Genomic DNA, 14433 nt, shown 5'->3' with positions numbered 1-14433 from the left:
ACCAGCGCCGAGAAAACCGACCTGCTTTAAGTATACTAGATCACCTGGGTATAGACCCGCCTTGTTCTCTACGAGGTAAACTTTTTGCAGGTAAACTAGTCGTATCCCAACTAACAATTCAAAGCCACAAACAAGCATGCATGTTTAATTATTGTTCAATAATGGTAATGGCAGCTGAATAAAAAATTTGCTCTATAAAGAGCTGAGAAGGTGCTTTTTTAACACAAACTAAGATCGATGTTCAACGTTATGCATTAGAATGAACAAAAGTTGAATCGCCACTTATTAAACGTTTCCAAAGATTCTCATTCGACTAGTCAAGATTGTTTTACTAATGAGCTGAACAAGGCATGTTTCCCCCAATTAAAAAGCCAATATTCCACTTAACAAATGTATATGTATAAAAGGATATTCAGAAGACGAACTAACGTTTTACTTGCGTCGCAGTTCAGCTATTCCCACATGTTTAACATAAGCATGAATAAGAGCTGAATAAGTATCTTATAAAATCCTAATTCAGCTTCAGTATATTATAAGAACAGTTGGTCCAATAGAGGCCAAAATGACGATTGACAAACACATTGTTCAGCAATAAATAAGCCTTGTAAAAGCGATCACACTATAGCTAAATTTCATAAAATGGACAAAATAACCGAAATTCGTGTTGAGTTCCGAATGCATTTCAAAGCTCATAATTTATGCTTTCTTAAAACTTTTGAAATAGCTGTTCAGAAAATAAGCATGGTCAGCCTCCAGAAATGCAGAATTATTGTTAAAAATAAAAATAATCATTTAAGCTAAGTATTCCGAGTAGGAGCAAAGTACTGACAAACAAAGCGTGATATTGACTTGATTGACATAAGAGATAAAATATCTGAAGACAATATCAAAATTTTGTTCCTGGAACTTCTAAACCTATGATGTACGCAGATCTTATGAATATCTCGCAGCTATTGGTATAATCTTGCAGAATCTAAATATGACATGCCAATTTGTTCTAGCAGTTTATTTAAGATATCATTTCCAGATATTTTATATCATATATCTATCAAGTTAATATCACTTTTAGCTATCCATATTATATTTTCTATTGCTAAGCTTTTTTCGCCTGCTCGGGATGTTTTTCCGTACAAGAAAAATGGAAATTTCTTTGACAGAGTTGATTAAATAAATTTCTATAGCCAGCTACATTTGAAATGACATTTCTTCACAACTGAATAAATACTGCGCTCTAAGAAAAATGATTTACTTGGCCATTTCCGAAAATAAAAATCGCATCAAGATATTCGAATATTTTTCTATTCAGGTGGGTTCTGAGGACTAACCCTTCAAATGATTCAAATATATTCATATAGAGAACTTTTACTTCAATCCATATGTAATAGGTTTATGAAAAATACAAATAAAAAAATAATCAAACTATAATTTATAAAATTATTTAAATTAATTAATAAGTTTTGAACAAACTAAAACTTATTATGAAATTACATTAATCATTTCAGACTGTTTTTACTTTGTGTAAATAAACATTATTTTGACCAACATCGACATAAATTTTCTCACTGTGCGCTAAAAATAGCCGACTGAACTCAGCTTGGATCAGCACTAAACAGCAGCTGAATAATATGCTTGTTCAGTTGTAGATTAGCGTACCATGTGTTGATTAGAAGTTGTCGAATAGAAGCTCGAACATGGTCAATATTCAGCTATGAGAAGTTTATATTTTGCACTGGAGGGTGTAATCATCAATTCTAGGATGGCGCAGATGGCAAGGCATACCGCTGACGATTGGAAGGTCTCGAGTTCGAATCCAGTATACAGGCGATTTTTAAATAAGATTGATTTACTATCATAATAATAGTGCACACTACAATTATAAAGTGCCTAAAAAATATATTTTTGTTTTTATTAGTCTTTAATTATTTTTAGACCAGCCGTATAAAAGCTGAACTAAATGCTTGTAAAACGTTTTTAAAGCTGAAAAATAAAGTTGGTATTCAACGACATGCTTTAAAGTTTCTCCAAATTTGTGTGAACAATGCTTTAACAAAGGTTGGCCATGGAAATTAATAAAATGTTATACAACATGATGCTGGATAAAACTGCCATAATGGTGTTTGTTAAATGAGTGAATGTTAGTTGGGATACCTGTATAGAAAACTTTTTTTGTAGCTTTTGTCTTCAATATTAGATTTCTTATAGGTTTCTTTTATCAAAAGGTTTCAACACTATTGAGAGAATTTTTCTTCAGTTACGTACAATAAAAAAATATGACACTATCAAGACTTTAGATCACAACACTGGATCGCGTCTAACTTTCTAATAGATGCTATAATAGTTATGAATAATTAAACAAAAAATTCAGCAACAAACTGCGGTCCTAAAAAAAAAATTAACAATGAAAAAAAAAAATTTCACCAAGTGTCAAATTTGTGAAATATTTGAAATGTCATAACTTTTTTGTTTATTGGCTTACCATCACCAAATTTTTATGGTAGATAGCTAATATAATTCCCTCAAAAAATTACGTTGGTATTCCGATAGGGTTTTGAGATATTTGAGTTTTTGTGACAAAAATGATGTTTTTTAATGCAAAAAAAATTTTTTTTTTACTGTGTGTATTTTTTTTTGGAATCTTTATTTAGTTGTCTAACTTTGTTTCTTTAGTTGTCTAACAATCGAACGAACCGTTTTTGCTGTGCAGCTTTTTGAATATTTTTGAACCATTTTCACATACACCCTTTTGAAAAGTTAGTCGTGACTCAACTTGAAGATTTGATATCGGAAAATGACGATTTAGATGGAACTGAAAAACTGTGCAAAGTTTCAGATATTTTTGAAATGGTCGATCAGAATCGACTTGCATGCCTCCGTGGAATCCCTCAGTTATCAAAATGACGTCGGATTGCATCCATACGTCATTTATTCAATTGTTCTGAATTTCTCAATGACTTAGTCAACTAGGTTTTGATTCTACATCCGTTTGACGAACCAAATTGGCACGGATTCGAATCGTAGATTCGGATGTAGAAGCAGAAGTTAGTTGACTGTGAGGGATTCTAAGTTGAAGTGGGACGTAGATGAAAGAATATGAAAGTTCACTACAAAAAAGACGGGAGTTTTATGGGGCGATTAGCGTTCACGTAGACAATTTGTGTGTTTATAGACAATTCTGCACCTGAATGACTTATAATATGGCTGAAATTTTATATAGGTTCTGATTCTCCGACGATCCGATTTTAGCCAGGCTTGGATAGTGAAACGAATATCGAATCGGAAGTCAGTTGACTCTGAGGTATTTTATGTTGGAGCTTAAAGCACGATCGCTTTGCGGACATAGAGGAGGCAGTAGAGTTTGTTGGTTCATTCTCAAGAAAGGCGGGAGCTTTATGCGGCGGTTCATGTAGGCAATCCAGCACATGCAAAATAGCTTTCATATTATTAGAAAATTATAAGCGGCATCTTACCTGATCAGCCTGATAATAGAATCAGCAACGGAAATGTGAAAATTTGTGACAATCATATCACAGCCTACCTGATTGAGGAAATCTGAGTTGTTACTACACATTGATGCTCATGTGTTTTTTTTTTAAATCTGTTTATGCTCTATGAATTAATCCAACTGTAACGGCATTTTTCGTAATTGCAAAAAATGTTGTATGCAACTCATTGCAAAACTCGATTTTTTCAGCACTCGTCGTATTTATCCAACTTGGCAAGCCTCGTTGGATAAATGTACAACTCGTGCTGAAAAAATCATCATTTTGCACCTCGTTGCATAAATAACTATTGTGAAATTATAATTAAATGTTTATTAAAATCTCAAAAATATAAAATTACTCCAATTTCTCCAAGGAAAAAAAATCCTTAGTGATTGTTCTTTGGCTTTAAAAAATAATCCGACGCCTTTAAAAAATTTCGTAGTTTTGGATCAAGGAAAAATTATGTTTTGTACTGTAAAGCTGAAGCTAAATTACCAAATTTAAAAAAAGGAATTATTGGAGAAATTTTATAGAAAATCTTGATAAAGAATCTTCTCTTTCTTCTCTTTGGTCTGTTGCTAGAAATTTAAGAAATTACAATTCTTCTCCAAATATTCAAGAATATTCTGAAGATTGGATTAATAAATTTGCCTCTAAAATTTGTCCTGATTTTGTTCATTGTTCCATAAATTTTAAAAATTGTCAAAGTTATAATTATTTTCCTGAACTTAGTGCTTCATTTTCATTAGAAGAATTAGATTTAGCATTATCTGTTACAAAAAACACGTCTCCGGGAATTGATAATATTAAATTTATTGTTTTGCAAAATTTACCACATGATGGAAAAATACTTTTGTTAGAATTGTACAATTCATTCCTTTTTCAAAATATTCTACCTTCGGAATGGCGTTCTATTAAGGTTGTCAGTATTGTGAAATCAGGCAAGGATCCTTCATTAGCTGATAGTCGTAGACCAATAAGTTTATTGTCATGTCTTCGTCAGCTTATGGAAAGAATGTTACTTAATCGTTTAGAATTATGGGCTGAAAGTAATAAAATTTTTTCTTCTTCCCAATTTGGTTTCAGAAAAGGTTGTAGCACTCGTGATTGCACTGCTCTTCTAGCTTCACAAATTAATCTTTCGTTTAATAAGAAGCAGGATATGGTTTCAACTTTTCTTGATGTTTCTGGGGCTTATGATTCTGTGTTATTAGATCTACTTTTTGAAAAATTAAAAAAATTCAATAACCCAAATATAATTGCCATTTTTTTATATAATTCATTTTCTTTCAAAATTATGCATTTTTTTCATAATGGCTCTTCCAAATTGATACGATATAGTTATTTTGGTCTTCCTCAAGGGTATTGTTTGAGTCCATTTCTATATAATTTATTCACCAGTGACATATCATCTGTTATTCCGAATGGATGCTATTTTTATCAATTTGCCGATGATAAAGTTATTTCTATCAGCGGTAATAATAGAGAAATTATTCGTCATTTTATGCAATGTGCATTAAATAATATTGAAATTTGGGCAAACAATAATGGTTTTTCTTTTTCTGAATCTAAAACTAAATTTATTTTATTTTCTCGTAAACGTTCTATTGTTAATATAAATTTATATCTTAATGGTCACGAAATTGAACAAGTTGATTATTACAAATATCTAGGAATATGGTTTGATTCAAAATTATTGTGGAAAAAACATATTCAATATATCCAGATAATTTGTGCAAAAAGAATAAATTTCCGTAGAACCATAACAGGTACTTGGTTGGGGGCTCATCATACTGATTTAATTACACTTTACAAAACGACCATTAGATCTATTATTGAATATGGATGTTTTACTTTTGTAAATGTTAGTCAATCGCATTTTTGTAAGCTAGAAAAGATTCAATTTCGGTGTCTAAGAATTTATTTAAAATTAATGAATTCAACTCACACTCAATTTTTTTTAATTTTTTAACTGGAGTAATTCCACTTAAAACTCGCTTTTCTTTTTTTTCTGGCGTTACACGTCCCAACTGGGACAAAACCTGCTTCTCAGCTTAGTGTTCTTATGAGCACTTCCACAGTTATTAACTGAGAGCTTTCTATGCCAATTGACCATTTTTGCATATGTATATCGTGTGGCAGGTACGAAGATACTCTATACCCCGGGAATCGCGAAAATTTTCTTTACGAAAAGATCCTCGATCGGTGGGATACGAACCCACGACCCTCAGCTTGGTCTTGCTGAATAGCTGCGCGTTTACCGCTACGGCTATCTGGGCCCCGACAAAAAAACTCGCTTACATGAATTAAATTGTAAATTCATGTTGAATTGTTTTGTGAAAAAACACCCAATAATTGATGTTTTGAAATGTTTAAATGATATAAATTCAACATGCAAAAATTTAGATTCATACAAATATTACAATACAATTCTTCTCTGAATATTGTTCCTACAACAATTTCTACATTCAATTATCATAATTTTGATATTAATGTTCACTCGTTTCGTCCTATGATCGATTTATCGTTATATGAAGAATTAAAACAAATTCCTAGTTTTTTTTTTTTTTTTTTTTTTTAATTTCTTTATTAGTATCATTCCAAACATTACATTCATTTCTTATATCTAGGTGTTCTGTGTTATTTGACAACACTATCATCCTAATTTGGTAAAACAAATTTAAGATTTAATTAACATTTTGTTAACAACATATTACATTTCATTTGCCGTAGCAGTTCAGTTTTTTTTACAGGTGAGTTGATTTCACCTGCTTATAAGAGAAAAAAAAATGTTTTTAATATACTTAACCTAACTTAACCTAAACATATAACGCATTAATCGTGGCAATAGAAGATTGTAACGATTTTTGCCTGAAATTATTAATGATTGTATTTGACATTTGTTCCAATGTTTCAACATTGGATATTCTATGTAACTCATTGGTACTATACCAGGGAGGAAGCCTCAGAATCATTTTCAAAATTTTATTTTGAATTCTCTGCAGAGCTTTCTTCCTGGTATTACAACAGCTAGTCCATATTGGTACAGCATACAACATGGCTGGCCTGAAAATTTGTTTGAATATCAACAGCTTGTTCTTAAGACAAAAGTTTTGATTTTCTATTAATAAGGGGATAGAGACATTTCACATATTTATTACATTTGGCTTGAATGCCCTCAATGTGATTTTTGAAAGTTAAATTCTTATCTAGCATGAGCCCTAGATACTTAACTTCATCTGACCAATTTATTGGAACCCCTCTCATCGTGACAACATGTCTACTTGAAGGTTTCAAATAAAGAGCTTTTGGTTTATGTGGGAATATTATTAGTTGAGTTTTGGAAGCATTAGGAGAAATCTTCCATTTTTGCAAGTATGAAGAAAAAATATCCAAACTTTTTTGCAATCGACTACAGATGACACGCAGGCTTCGTCCTTTGGCGGAGAGGCCTGTGTCATCCGCAAACAAAGATTTTTGACATCCCTGAGGTAGCTCAGGTAAGTCAGATGTGAAAATATTGTATAATATTGGTCCCAAAATGCTGCCTTGAGGAACACCAGCTCTTACAGGAAGTCTTTCAGATCTGGAGTTCTGATAATTAACCTGAAGTGTACGATTTGACAGATAACTTTGAATTATTCTAACAATGTATGTTGGAAAATTAAAGTTTTTCAATTTTACAATCAAACCTTCATGCCAAACACTGTCGAATGCTTTTTCTATGTCTAGAAGAGCAAGACCAGTAGAGTAGCCTTCAGATTTGTTGGAACGGATCAAATTTGTTACACGTAAAAGTTGATGAGTGGTCGAATGTCCATGGCGGAATCCGAACTGTTCATTGGCAAAAATTGAATTTTCGTTGATGTGGGCCATCATTCTGTTCAAAATAACCTTTTCAAAAAGTTTACTGATGGAGGAAAGCAAACTGATTGGACGATAGCTAGAAGCTTCTGCAGGATTTTTGTCTGGTTTTAAAATTGGAACAACCTTAGCATTTTTCCATTTGTCAGGAAAATATGCTAATTGAAAACATTTGTTAAATATATCAACTAAAAATGATAAGCTACTTTCTGGAAGTTTCTTGATGAGGATGTAGAAAATTCCATCATCGCCAGGAGCTTTCATGTTTTTGAATTTTTTAATAATAGTTCTCACTTCTTCCAAATCAGTCTCCCAGGCATTTTCGAAAACGTTCTCTTGATTGAGAATATTTTCGAACTCCTGAGTAACTTCATTTTCAATTGGACTAGTAAGTCCTAAATTAAAATTGTGCGCACTTTCAAACTGCATAGCAAGTTTTTGAGCTTTTTCGCAATTAGTTAGTAATAATTTGTTTTCCTCTTTCAATGCCGGTATTGGCTTCTGAGGTTTTTTCAAGATTTTCGATAATTTCCAAAAGGGCTTAGAGCCAGGGTCCAATTGAGAAATTTTATTTTCAAAATTTTTGTTTCTTAATTGAGCAAAACGTTTCTTGATTTCTTTCTGCAAATCCTGCCATATAATTTTCATAGCAGGATCGCGAGTGCGTTGAAATTGCCTTCTCCTCACGTTTTTAAGACGGATCAAGAGTTTAAGATCATCGTCTATAATTACGGATTCAAATTTTACTTCACATTTTGGAATTGCAATGCTCCGGGCTTCAACAATGGAATTTGTTAAAGTTTCAAGAGCATTGTCAATATCAAGTTTAGTTTCTAAAGAAATGTTAACATCAAGATTGGAGTCAACATACGTTTCATATATATTCCAGTCGGCTCGTAAATAATTGAAAGTGGAGCTGATAGGATTGAGAATTGCTTCTTGGGATATTTGAAATGTAACAGGGACATGATCAGAATCAAAATCAGCATGAGTAATCAGTTGGCTACAAAGATGACTAGAGTCGGTTAAGACCAAATCAATCGTAGATGGATTTCTAGAAGAGGAAAAACATGTGGGGCTATCAGGGTATTGAATTGAGAAATATCCTGAAGAGCACTCATCAAATAAAATTCTGCCGTTGGAATTACTTTGAGAATTATTCCATGACCGATGTTTGGCATTAAAGTCACCAATGACAAAAAATTTTGACTTATTGCGAGTCAATTTACGCAAGTCAGTTTGGAGCAAATTAACTTGCTGCCCAGAGCATTGAAAAGGCAAATAGGCAGCTATGAAAGTATATTTACCAAACTGTGTTTCAACAGAAACACCTAAAGTTTCAAAAACTTTAGTTTCAAATGATGAAAACAGTTGATGTTTTATACGCCTATGAATGATGATTGCAACTCCCCCACATGCCCCATCAAGTCGATCATTACGATAAACAAAAAAGTTAGGATCTCTTTTGAGTTTAGATCCAGGTTTTAAATACGTTTCGGTAATAACTGCTATATGCACGTTATTAACCGTAAGAAAATTAAACAGCTCGTCCTCTTTACCATTCAGAGAACGAGCATTCCAATTTAAAATATTTAAATTATTATTTGGATCCATTAGAAAAACGTAATCCAATAACAATTTGATTTGTAAATTTTACACCTACTTGGACTGCTTCAGTCATAGTGGTGGCTTTGAACATTGCATCAATCATTAGATTCAATTGTTCAGTTAGAAAATTAAAATCAGAGGCAGACATGTCATGTGATTTCCCATTGGAATTTCCGGTAGACGAAGAAGCGGAGTTACCTGTGGCGGTAGGGTTTTTTCCATTTGATTTGAAACAAGTGGAATGGGTACCCATGGATCGAACAGGGGAGGAGTTCGAATTTCCTGCTACGATATCGGCAAAAGATTTACCGTGGGTAGATACATTCGAAATTGAAAGATTCGAACGGCTACCCGACGGATTAAAATTTGTTTGTGAATGAGCATGATTATGATCTTCCTGATGGGTATGATTCATGATCAAGCGATCGTTAACTGAAAAATGAGCATTGTTCGATACTCTACCAGGCAAATTCCGGAAACGACCGTTATCGTAACGGATATTATCTTTCATCTGCCTGGCACGAGCCTCAATGACCTTTTTGCGTGAAGGACAATTCCAAAAATTGGACTTATGGTTAGCCCCGCAATTACAACATATGAATTTGGTGGTATCTTCCTTCACTGGACAGACGTCTTTGGCGTGAGAAGAACCTCCGCAAATCATGCATTTAGCATCCATGCGACAATTTTTTGTACCATGACCCCACTTTTGGCACCGACGGCACTGAGTGGGGTTCTGGTAATTTCCTCCAGGTTTCTGGAAATGTTCCCACGTCACACGGACATCGAACATAAGTTTAGCTTTTTCTAAAGCTTTAATATTATTTAGTTCGTTTTTGTTAAAGTGAACTAAATAATATTCTTGAGAAAGCCCTTTCCGAACAATGCCAGATTGGGTTCTCTTTTTCATAATGATTACTTGGACTGGGGAAAATCCAAGTAAATCATTTATTCCATTTTTGATCTCTTCAGGTGATTTATAGTCACTTGAGAGACCTTTCAAGACAACTTTGAACAAACGTTCAGTTTTGTCATCATAAGTAAAAAATTTGTGCTTCTTCTCTTCAAGATGTTTGAGAAGAAGCTCACGATCTTTAAGAGTTTCCGGCAAAACGCGACAGTCTCCTTTCTTTGCGATTTGGAAGGAAACCTTGATTCCCCTAATGGAGTTCAAGATCTCCTGCCTAAATCCCCCAAATTCGGAACAACTGACCACGATAGGCGGCACTCTTTGCTTCCTCACTTGAATCAAAGAGCCTGGGCTAGAGGCTGCTTCGATTTGGTGTTCGGAAAATTTGTCTAGAGCATCGAACTGATTGCTCATTTCGATACAATTATTCATTTCACCCTTGGAAGCAAGTTCGCATTCCGGGGAAGCGTCCTTTCTTCCATTCTTGCCACGTGTAGTGACAGTTTTAAAACCCACTTTTTTGGTAGGAAGTAGTGAATTCAGAGATTCACCCTTCCTTTTGTTTGTTGTTGATACCATGTTTAATTAATAAACGAAAGAAGACGTGACCTTCGAAAGGTTTTTTCCCAAGACGGTGTCCAAGAAGGATTACCACCGCTAGCTTTCGCCAACGGGTCCAACGAAAAATCGAAGGCACGGGTCCAAACAAGGATCGTAAAGGGATCAATAGTAGAAAAATAGTACTGAAAAGTACTGTTTTAGTAGCACTGAAAAGTACCGTTTTTAATTTTAGCACTGAAAAGTACTGTTTTTGTAGCACTGAAAAGTACTGTTTTATTGCTTTAGGTAGTTTTTAAGAAAACTTCCAAGAGCAGAGAGAATTCGTGTACGCACAGCACGAAGGTACGATGCGCACTGGAAATTCCTAGTAATGAGTATTTTTGCTTCGCTCCTTTATTTTTTCGGCGTAAATTTGTTGGATTAGATTCACATCAATTTTACTTTTCTGATGGATCATTAATCCAAAATGTTGCTGGTTTTGGAGTTTATAATTATTATTATGCTTATTTTTTCAAATTACAATCTCCTTGCTCAGTTTTTATAGCTGAGCTAACTGCCTTGTATTTTACTTGTTCTTTGATTAAAAAATATTCTCCAAATATTTTTATTATATGTTCAGACAGCTTAAGTAGTTTGAAAGCACTCCATTCCATTAATTTCAATTCTAAAACTCATCACATTATGTTGTTGCTGAAAAAAGAATTATGTTATTTGCATTCTTCGGGATACATCATTGAATTTATTTGGGTTCCTGCTCATTCTAACATTTATGGTAATGAGCAAGCTGATTCTTTAGCAAAATTAGGGGTTCGTTGTGGCAGTATGTTCAACAGACAAATTTCTTCGTCTGAATATTTTACAGATTTAAAACAATATTCTTTAAATAATTGGCAGCTTTCATGGGACTTTAGTGATAAAGGACGATAGTGTCATTCTATTTTACCTAATGTTAGTCGATTTAGTTGGTTCAAAAATTTTGCTGTTGGAAGAAATTTTATTTGTACATTGTCGAGACTTATATCCAATCATTATATTTGTAATAATTATTTATATCGTATCAACATCAATGATTCTAATTTGTGTGATTGTGGTGTTGCTTATGAGGATATTGACCATATTGTTTTTCATTGTACGCGTTTTGCTATACCTAGAATTACTTTCTTCAGAAATTTGAAAATATATCATCGTTTGCTCCCTCAATCTGTTCGTGATATTCTGGGAAGTAAATTCTTACCCTCATTGAAAATACTTTATAGATTTTTAAAGGATGCTTTGTATTTCGTATGATTCTGCTTCGTTCTTTTTCCTCTTTTCTGGTTTGATGGAAACATTTTCAATAAACTCATTTAAGGATGGCATCAAGTTGGAAATCACTCAAAGGGGCTTTTCCCTCTTTCAAAATTTTTAGTTAAAAAATAAATAAATAAATATTTGCCAGAAAATTCTTTTAAACCAGAAAAAAATCGGCGGCACCGCTATCAAAACGCTATAGCTGTTCCGTGAGGTTCTTTTCGGATATGAAATTTCATCGACTCATCAATACATGATTGATTTTTTCAAAATCCCTATATATGAACAGTAAAGGATTCAGATATCTAGGGCTGGTAGCAGGTTTCTTTTTTCGAAGACTCGACCTTTCTCGGGGAAAACTTCAGGAATCATCCTTAAGTAGTTTCTCCAGAGACTTCATCTGGAATACTTGCAGAGTCTAATGCAGGGTTCTCCCCATAAATTCTCAAAGAGATTGCTCTACCAATTCTTCCAGCAATTGCCCAAAGTATTCCTTAAGAAATTTCTCCAGAATTTGCTTCAGGAAATCCTTGAGCCCTTCAACGTTACTACCTCCAGTAATTTGCTAAGGGATTACTTTAAATCAAATTTCCAAAGACTATCCTGGAACTTCTTGTAGATATTTTTTTAATTAACTTTTCAACCGAATTCTCCAGTTGTTACACTAAGAAATCTTCCAAAGATTCCCAGAGAATTTCTTCCAAGAAAACCCGCAAAGGTTAATTCCAAAGTTTCTTATAAAATTCGTTCAGGAATTTTTTCTAGGAAATTGATACGTCCTAGAGTGTCCATTTCCCGGCCATTTTGCTCGTCCCGGGATTCGGGACAAAAATCTATGCTTATCCCGGGAAATCCCGGGATCCCGGGATTTATCAATATTTCAATAAAACTAGCGTTTCGGTTGAAATGGAAGTACAAATTTACCAATACAATTTTTTTCAATGAAATAAACAGATAATATAACTTTTCAAAATAATAGCAAATCACATTTTAGATAAGAATGTCTTATTCTGATGAAGTAACCAAACAAAAATCAAAACTTAGCTTGACTTATTACGAGTTTGCTATGGATTTTTCAAATTCTCTATAACACTTATGAATGGAAGTATGATAGAAATTTAAGTCATAATTTTAAAGCAATTTGCTTCAAACATTTGAAAATTCATAAAAACTTTAGAACAGAAGAAACGGTTAAAGATCATTGAAAGTATTGTAGATCATGTTGACAGTTAATTACTGAAAATTATTGATTGAAGTTTATTGCCGTGAATTGCAAGTCAGTCCCATCTGCATTTTGGTCGAAATTGAGTTGATATCAGTTTTTATTATATCTTCATCATTCAGCTGCTCTAACGAGAAATCACTTTATGTTCAGTAAAATTAGGGCAAACACCAAGTCGAATTGTCCCATAATGAAAAGTAAAGCATGAAGCACGTCAGTTCCACTGCAGATTTTCGCATAGTGAAACACAAACATGAATCGTTATTTGGTCATCTTTATAATTTATTTTTGGAAAGGTAACGGAGTGAAAAGCAAATTATGAAAGTTTCATTGAGATCGAAACATATTCCAATATCCTGGATTTTTTTTGAATATTTGCAGTGGTTTTCATCAAAATCTACGTACATTTCGGGAATCCCGGGATGTTAGAAATAAAATCCCGGGAAACGGGAAATCCCGAAATTTGTCAAATCCCGGGATTTTTTGTCCCGGGATGGACACTCTAAGTCCGTAGAATAAAACAAAGGTGGTTTCTAGTTTAACGTCTATTCTTTTTGGTGGTTGGACATATAATGATTTAGAAAATTATTTGGTCTGTCAAGGCCAACATTTCATGGGTTGCCTTGATGTAACATCTCCCCCTTAGAATAGCCAATATCCTTGAAGTTTTGACGGAAGCCGAAGTAATCGTCTAGGTCGATCGGGAACTTCCGGCTCGTCTGTTGGAGTTGGCTCAAGTTCTTCGTGTTGTTCTTGTCCAGGTTCATTTGCTGCAGGTATTAGTAAAGCTGGTACTTCTTCGAGTGGAACTTGATCACGTACAGCATTTAGTTCTGAATGTTGATTGGGGGTAATTCGGCAGGTTCCTGTGGCAGGCCAAATTCGTCAAGGAAAATGGAAAGTGGTGATTCTTGACAGCGTGGTATTCCTGCTTCAACTCGGTTTTTCAGTTGATTGATGTGAGAACGGATTAATCACTTGCCTTGGTTCAGTCATACGTTGTAGTTGACCTTTCCAATCCGTTCGATGATTACAGCGGGCATCCAGGACCATGAATTGGCTTGGTGGACTTGGGCATACACCGTATCACCTCGGTCGAACTTCCTATGGTCCCTTTCGGTAGCATTATTCTGGCGTTCTGTTTCTTCGGGGTTCTGACGTATATGGCTATCTGGAGGTTTCAATAGAGCTGCCACCGTCCGCATTGGCCGTCCTAGCATCTTCTGCGCTGGTGACTGTCCTCCGAGATCTTGTGTTGAAGTGGAGCGGTATACGGTGAAAAAAGTGTGCAGTGAATCTTCTAGAGACTCTCCTCCCGAATGAATTTTCTTCACGCTTCTCTTCACGGTGTCCACAAAACGTTCCACCAACCCGTTTGACTGGGGGTGGTACGGAGCCGTACGGATGTGACGAATTCCAAAAGATTTGCAAAAATTCTGGAACTCCGAACCGGTGAATTGTGTTCCGTTGTCACTTACCACGGTCTCGGGAATTCC

At 34.3% G+C, this 14433-nt stretch overlaps 1 protein-coding gene across 3 annotated transcripts in view; it reads left to right on the top strand.

Moving 5' to 3' along the window:
* Positions 1-14433, top strand: part of LOC5578565 — a 55265-nt gene that overhangs the window by 5887 nt on the left and 34945 nt on the right. The gene's annotated exons all lie outside the window — the stretch shown is intronic.

This window comes from Aedes aegypti, chromosome 3 (genome assembly GCF_002204515.2).
Source record: "Aedes aegypti strain LVP_AGWG chromosome 3, AaegL5.0 Primary Assembly, whole genome shotgun sequence".
NCBI lineage: Eukaryota > Metazoa > Arthropoda > Insecta > Diptera > Culicidae > Aedes > Aedes aegypti.
Note: the sequence above shows the minus strand (reverse complement) of the source record. Positions and strands in the feature narration are given on the sequence as shown.